Genomic DNA, 7,024 nt, shown 5'->3' with positions numbered 1-7,024 from the left:
AACAAATAAAATGTAAATAATATAAGTAAGACAGGTGGTGCTCTCCCCTACCCTGCAGGTCTTCAAGAGGAGGTTAGGTAGGCATCTGCCTAGGGTCATCTGAACCCAGCACACTTTCCTGCCTATGCAGGGGGTCAGACTCGATGATCTACTGAGGTCCCTTCCAACCCTAACATCTATGAATCTATGAATAATAAAATATAAATAATAATAAATATAAACAATATACCAATAAAACATAATTAAAAGATAAAACGTTTCAGTGTCCCTCTACATGCTAAGTTTCTAGTTTAGCTCAGAGAACAAATAAACATTCTGTTCTACATTATTAAAAATAAGAGAATGCTCCTTTTGAATCATGTTGAACTTAACTCTGTCAGTATCAATTATAGGTGTGTAAAATTAAGTTGCCTAAGAATGAGGAATATACTGTCATTTCATCTCTAAGTTGGAGTTGTGTTTGCAGACATTCAATATTTATTTTTAATTTGGATGGTGCGAGGTATGGCATTTCCTGGAAGTCAACTCCCCAAGTAGTAATAAGGAATGAACTGGACTTTGATGAAAGCAATGGTGCTTGTGTGATGGCTACAAGAATCTTTTTTTAAATGATTATAGCATGTGATATATGTACACTGAATACCCTGACTTAGGGGGGAATGGGTTTTTATTAATTTAATTATTTCCCTCTGTGGTTGTCAACTGAGGACAGCTTCAAAATAAAGGTAGCTGCTGTTTTTTTTCTTTTCTATTCTTTTAAAGAAGAGATTAAACAGCACCTAACGTTTCTATCTACGGACCCTATTCTGGAACTGGGGGTGAGCAAGGCAAAGCCCCACACCTTGAACAGTGATGAACATAATAAAAAGCGATAGAACATTGAGAGATGAGTGCTTCAATGTATAACTGAGGTAGTTAATACTTTTTCCCATTGCTCTATGCATGTTACACGATTTTTTCTGTGAATTTTGTATCAGGTTAAGCGAGTTTACATTTCCCATTAACTAGAATGAGTTTTGCCTAGTGCTTCAAAAGGTTTTTAGAGGATGCACCTACACCTGAGCTTTCATGTGCAGTAGCCTATTTTACTGAGCATTAACGCGTCACATAAAAAACAATGCTATTACAGAAACGTACAGTAAAATAGGCTACTGAGCATTAAGTGTCGCTTAAAAACAGTGCACATTTGTTACCACTCATTAAGGCGGCCTAATGAGTATTTGTTTAGTACCTCACATAGGGAGGGCACTTTTACATGTGCTCCAGGAAAGAGGCGGGGGCAGAGTTTTAATTAGAGCGGCTCCAAGAGCCAATATAATTAGAGCCCTGCTGTGTATTCTGTATCAGTTTCCCTCTGCTTAAAAATAGTGGCAGGGGTACATGAACTAAAGCTTGTTCAACAAGCTTTAGTTCAAGTGCCCCCACTGCCATTTTTAAGCGTGGAGACGCTGATGCAAAAGATGCATGAGGCTGCTGGAGCATGGCAATTGCCATGCTCCAACAGACTTGATTAAAATATACAGTTTAATAGAGTCTGCTCCAACAAACTGGAATTCCAGCACATCGGAGCAGCCTCTGCACTTGCATATAGGTGCCCAGAGATACCAAATTTCATGTGCGTTAGGGAAAGCACTTTAATGCACATGCAGATGTACCCCGAGAGATTTAGAAAATTATTCTTGTGGCTTAATCTATTACGGACACAAATCAGGGTTTGAAATGAGGATTCAGCTAAAATTATCTTCAGGCACTCCTAAGCAGCTGAATTGCATCAGATGATCTTCAGAGCTACATTCTAGTGACTAGCAAAGAGTTTTGGGATCCTTGGAGATAAAATGCATTACGTAAATGTAAAATATTATTATTATTATTATTATTATTATTATTAACAGATATTGTTGCCTTTTATGGAAAGACAGATAATTCCCCAAAAAGACTGATTTGACAGGCTAGGGAATTACTTTTTAAAACAACACAGAATAATATCCATGCAAAATGAGTACAAATAATACCACATTGTTTACAGAAGCCTATGCTTGGGGACCCTGATGCCTCTTTCCAAACTACTATGCGGACCCAAATCTAACATTATTAAAATAAAAAGAAAGGTCAAGATCACATTTCTGTAATATCTTTTAAATCTCCCTGTGTTAGTAGTAATCCCTTGTATGGTTAGATTTATAAAAGTTCCATCCAAACTTTATTAAAGTTTTGACATGGCTCAGTATTAGCTTGCTTAAAATATACAGATGATAATAAGCCGTAGAAAAGAAAAACTTAGCCTAAAAAGCTAAAACAAGGAAAATGATATTATAATCTATGACCCAGTTCTGACATCAGTTTTGCCACTTCTGACTTCTGCAAGAGCAAGACTGTGAACACTTATATTCTGCTGGTGCTTGGGCTTTAGATCTATAATGACAGTGAAGTTCTTCTGTGTCAAGTATATCTCACTGAAATTCTTATTCCTTCAAAATCCAAAGGTGAGTGATCCAGGAACAAGTAATGTGAATAAAAGTAATTAGGGCTATGAATACTCCTTCCCTCTCTCCCTACAGCCATATGTAACTATACATTCTTTGGTTATGCTGCATAAACTGCATCTACAATGACATTATTATTTTTAACTTGTTCCAATCTACATAGGATTGGATATATATCAACTATAGGATAGGCGGTAGCCCACTGGCTGGCACAGCATCTGAACGGGACCTGGAGGTCACAGTTGAGCAGAAGATGAATATGAGCCAACAGTGCAAGGAAGTCGCCAGCAGGGCGAATAGAACTCTTGGCGTGCATCAGCCGATGTGTCACCAACAGATCTAAAAAGGTGCTCCTCCCTCTCTACTTGGCATTGGTAAGGCCACAACTAGAGTACTGTGCCCAGTTTTGGGCACTGCACTTTAAAAAGGATGCGGATAAACTCAAGAGGGTGCAGAGAAGGGCTACCTGCATGATTAGAGGCCTGGATATAGGCCCTATGAGGAGAGGCTCTGGGAGCTGGGCTTGTTCAGTCTGGGGAAGAGGAGGCTGCAAGGTGACTTGATAGCCGCCTACAAGTATGTCAGGGGGGAACACCAAGATCTGAGGGAGCAACTCTTCAGGAAGGGACCCCTTGGGAGGACGAGGACCAATGGTCACAAACTAATAGAGGGAAGATTTAGGCTGAACATAAAGAAGAACTTCTTCTCCATAAGGGTAATTAGAACCGGGAGCACACTCCTGGCAGAGGTGGTGCAGTCGCCATACTTAGAGCTGTTTAAGAGGAGGCTGGATAAGCACCACTGAGCTACTTTGACCTCATTAAACTCCTGCCTATGGCAAGGGACCAGACTTGATGATCTCCCAGGTCCCTTCTGGTCCACTGACTGTATGACTCTATGACATTGTGTAATTTAGCCCATTTTTACTTCTTCCCCCTGGAGCAGCCTTACAAAGCGATACTTTGATTTGGGCAGTCATCAGCTCCCATAGACCTTTCCTCAGCACCTTTCTTTCCTATACAACAGTTCAAATATTGATCCATGAATTCTCCTGTAGGCAACAAAAGGACAAATATAAATTAAAAGCAAATAAGGAACTACAGTCTTATTCAATCACTGGATCCCTGCTTCCTCTCTGATTATCCCTCCTTTCTCTTTTTAGCTTTCTTAAACTCCTTCCTTATTATATGCTCAATTTAGATGGCAAGGCTTGTGGGATAATGACAGTGGATTCAACTGCTACCCTATACCTAAGCTCATACCAAGCACAGGCAGAATACAAAAGTATAAAAGTGTCTCTAAGCATCTGACTCCCCGCAAGCTGAAACAAGCTCTGCATGAACAGTCTTAGGATTACTGCAACCTGCTCTGACTTCTAATAGCCTGCCAGGGAGGGCTGTGGCTGAGCAAAGGGGTCTTCACAAAGCCACGGGTCTAGTTTGGGTGTTTTTCTGCTGTGTATGCCATCATACATACCTATGTACTGGAATAATAAGTTATATATATCTAAATAATAAGTTATATATATCATACATACTTATGTACTGGAATAATAAGTTATATATATCTAAATATATCAGTGAGAAACAGGTAGAAATATTGTTTCAAAAAAGGTGCCTGACATGGTACTCTGAGAAACATGAAGGTAATAAAAGAGAGAGAAAAATATTTAGGTATCATGCAGTATTCTACATTGCACCTTCAAAGTACCACATAAACGCCACTCCTTTGTTATCTCTGTTTGGAGAAAGTGAGGCAGAGAAGCATATTTACTCCTTGCGTGATCCTGAGCATGTTCTTTGGAAAAATTGGCCCTGTTGTAAGTGGACACAAAAGCCAAATCAGCGATTTTGATTAAGCTGAAGAATGAATTTGGCCAAGGCAACATCTCCAGGGACAGCCAGAGTACAAATGGCAAAATCATTCTGGAAGCATGTGGTCACTGCTCACCATATTATTCATTACAGTAAGCCCTTAGTTATTACCATGATGAGATAATTCATGCTACTACCCATTTTATATTTTCTTCATGCACCATTTTACAGTGAGAAGCATGATTTTTGTAATGTTTATTTAATTTTTAGTAGTTATCTTGGATCATTTTGTTACAATCTCCCCACCTGTGAGACCAGTTCTTGCTAATTAATAGGATAAAGAGCCTACTGACCATTTGGGTGCAGATCCTAGTTCTGCTTCCTGTGTGATCTTCAGCAAGTCACTTTATCTTGCTGTTTCAGTTTTCCCTCTGTAAATTGGGAATAATAACACTTCTGTTTATTGTTGATGCTAAATTCATTAATCTGTTTAAAAAAAACTGTGAAAGTATTGGACAAAAGGCCACGAAGTGGAAACTATCATTACTATAGGTCTCCCAGCACCAGAAAAAATGATCTAACATTTCAATTAAAATAAAGAATTTTTTTGAGACATCGTTGCCATAATTTTAGAGTTCAATATATTATAAGAAGTCAAAGCTTAAAATGTGAGTACTGTAGATCACCGAGAACCCTGGAATCCTGACTTCCTACTCCGATACAGTACTGGCTACTAGGTGTGTGTCAACAAAGAAAACAATGGCTTCCAAGGCTGTCTATACATGTGCATATTCATGTTCTAATCATAACACTCCAGCATTGCCTCACCACCATGTGTATTATGTCCCCATGCATTTTAAAATGGCCATGGGATGCTTTATCTAAAGCTTGTCAAATGAGGTTTAGATAAAGTGTCCCATGACCATTTTTAAACATACGGGGCTTAATACATGTAATGATGAGCCATTTTAATTAAGGTGGCTGTCTGGGAACCGCTCTAATTAAAACACACCACCCCTAAGAACATATATAGGTAGCTTAAAAGTGTTACGGATTCAGGATCAAAGATAGCTAGCACTGAACTTCAAAACAAACGTTAATTTTAAATCCTTGTTTTTACTTCACCATATTTTTAGTGTTGGCACATAAACTTTATGGCTAGGGACACAAGTTACACATAAACTGGTTTAAGTGATCAGAAACTGGTTTAAACCTATAACAGATAAGAAGTGCAGTGCACATAAACCATTTCAAAATGACTGAAACTAGTTTGAGATAAACCTGGTTGAATGTAGTATGAGACTTAACTGATTTGGGTCAAACTGGTTTATGAAACTTCTATCCTAGACCCCTTCCTGGTTCAAGTTAAAACATAGTCCCCCAGCATCCCACCATGCTTTCCAGCCGTGGACTGGGCTGTGCTGTCTACCCCAGAAAGCAGGGCTGGCCCTACCCTCTGCTCCCTAGCTGGAGCAGTGAGGGCTGGCTGACAAGGGTGTGGCAGAGGCTGGAGATGCAGCCCAGTCTGCAGGGAGGGACTGCCCCCCACCACTTAGGCAAACCCTGGCTGGGGTCTGGGCCCTGCTCAAACTTACTGCTGGCTGCAACTGTGGACTACAAATCCCAGAGGCACCTGGAAGCAAGAAGAAGCAGTGATGAGCAACCCTGCGGAGTTCTGATACTATAATTCTGGACTGCAAATCCTAGAGACCTTGGGGGCAGCAGGAAGAAGAAGTGAACACAGCCAGGCAGCCATTCCTCCCCGGCTTCTGGCCTGAGACACTGCAGGCATGTGGCTGAATTTCCTGAAACAAAGGTCTGTTCACTTCTGTTTCAATTGAATCTCTGCAGTTTAGACTAACCTGCAAAGACTGAATCAATTCAGCCTCGGGCTTTTTGACTGTCCGTACTTAGACTATCAAAACCGATGTAAGGGCCAAATGTTATTTATTTCACGGTCCCACAGTTGTATAGTTACATGGAAATACGAATGAGTGAATAAAGGATGCGTATATAATGTTGTATCATGTCTACTTTGTTTTTTTCAGAGAATTCTGATAGTGAAATCTGTGTGCTTGTGTATGTATTTATGCTAAACAAGAATCAGTGGATATATGTCACTACATTATGTTTTTTGTCACAGATGCCATTATTCAGTTTAACATGAAATGTCTGTTCAAAGCAAAAATAAACTGCATGAGACTCTGATGTGCGCTTAGGTGGCAAGACAATTCACATACCTTAATAAATTAATTATTGCTATATTCAACTGCCCACATTTTATGAAAACAATGACCCTAACATTTCCTTCATGAAACCTGATGCAGAGAGTGCATTTTGAAAAGAAAGGTGGAGTAAACACTTTAAAATCAAAACCTGCCTGGGGAACTGATTCTGTATTAGGTTAGAGAGGTTCAGGATGAAGTAGCATATCTTGGAGTCATCAGTACAAATGTAATAGATAGTTTCATAGTTAGTTTCATAGTTTCTAGGGTCGGAAGGGACCTTAGCAGATCATCTAGTCCTACCCCCTGCCATGGCAGGAAAGAGTACTGGGGTCAAACGACCCCAGCAAGGTGTTCATCTAACCTCCTCTTAAAACCCCCCAGGGTAGGAGCCTGCACCACCTCACTTGGAAGTTGGTTCCAGACCCTAGCCACCCTGACCGTGAAATAGCGCCTCCTGATGTCTAACCTAAACCTACCCTCTGCCAGCTTGTGACCGTTA

At 40.1% G+C, this 7,024-nt stretch overlaps 1 protein-coding gene and 1 long non-coding RNA gene across 5 annotated transcripts in view; one reads left to right on the top strand and one right to left on the bottom strand.

Moving 5' to 3' along the window:
- The window catches only part of LOC109296713, a 19,927-nt gene extending 18,696 nt beyond the window's left edge, over nucleotides 1-1,231 (top strand). Inside the window, exon 3 of the long non-coding RNA XR_002097028.1 lies at nucleotides 1,140-1,231. This is a non-coding gene — a long non-coding RNA (uncharacterized LOC109296713). The remainder of the gene's footprint in view (nucleotides 1-1,139) is intronic.
- PLCB4 (phospholipase C beta 4) overlaps nucleotides 1-7,024 on the bottom strand; it is a 448,565-nt gene that overhangs the window by 199,717 nt on the left and 241,824 nt on the right. For 3 of the 4 annotated variants that reach the window (XM_019516221.1, XM_019516223.1, XM_019516224.1), the window contains exon 4: nucleotides 4,651-4,728. The exons of the other annotated variant lie outside the window; for it this stretch is intronic. The gene's annotated coding sequence lies outside the window, so the exon portion shown is untranslated. The remainder of the gene's footprint in view (nucleotides 1-4,650; nucleotides 4,729-7,024) is intronic. 4 annotated transcript variants of the gene reach the window in all.

Source organism: Gavialis gangeticus, unplaced genomic scaffold (assembly GCF_001723915.1).
Source record: "Gavialis gangeticus isolate Ggan-Ray unplaced genomic scaffold, GavGan_comp1, whole genome shotgun sequence".
Taxonomy (NCBI): Eukaryota; Metazoa; Chordata; order Crocodylia; family Gavialidae; genus Gavialis; species Gavialis gangeticus.
Note: the sequence above shows the minus strand (reverse complement) of the source record. Positions and strands in the feature narration are given on the sequence as shown.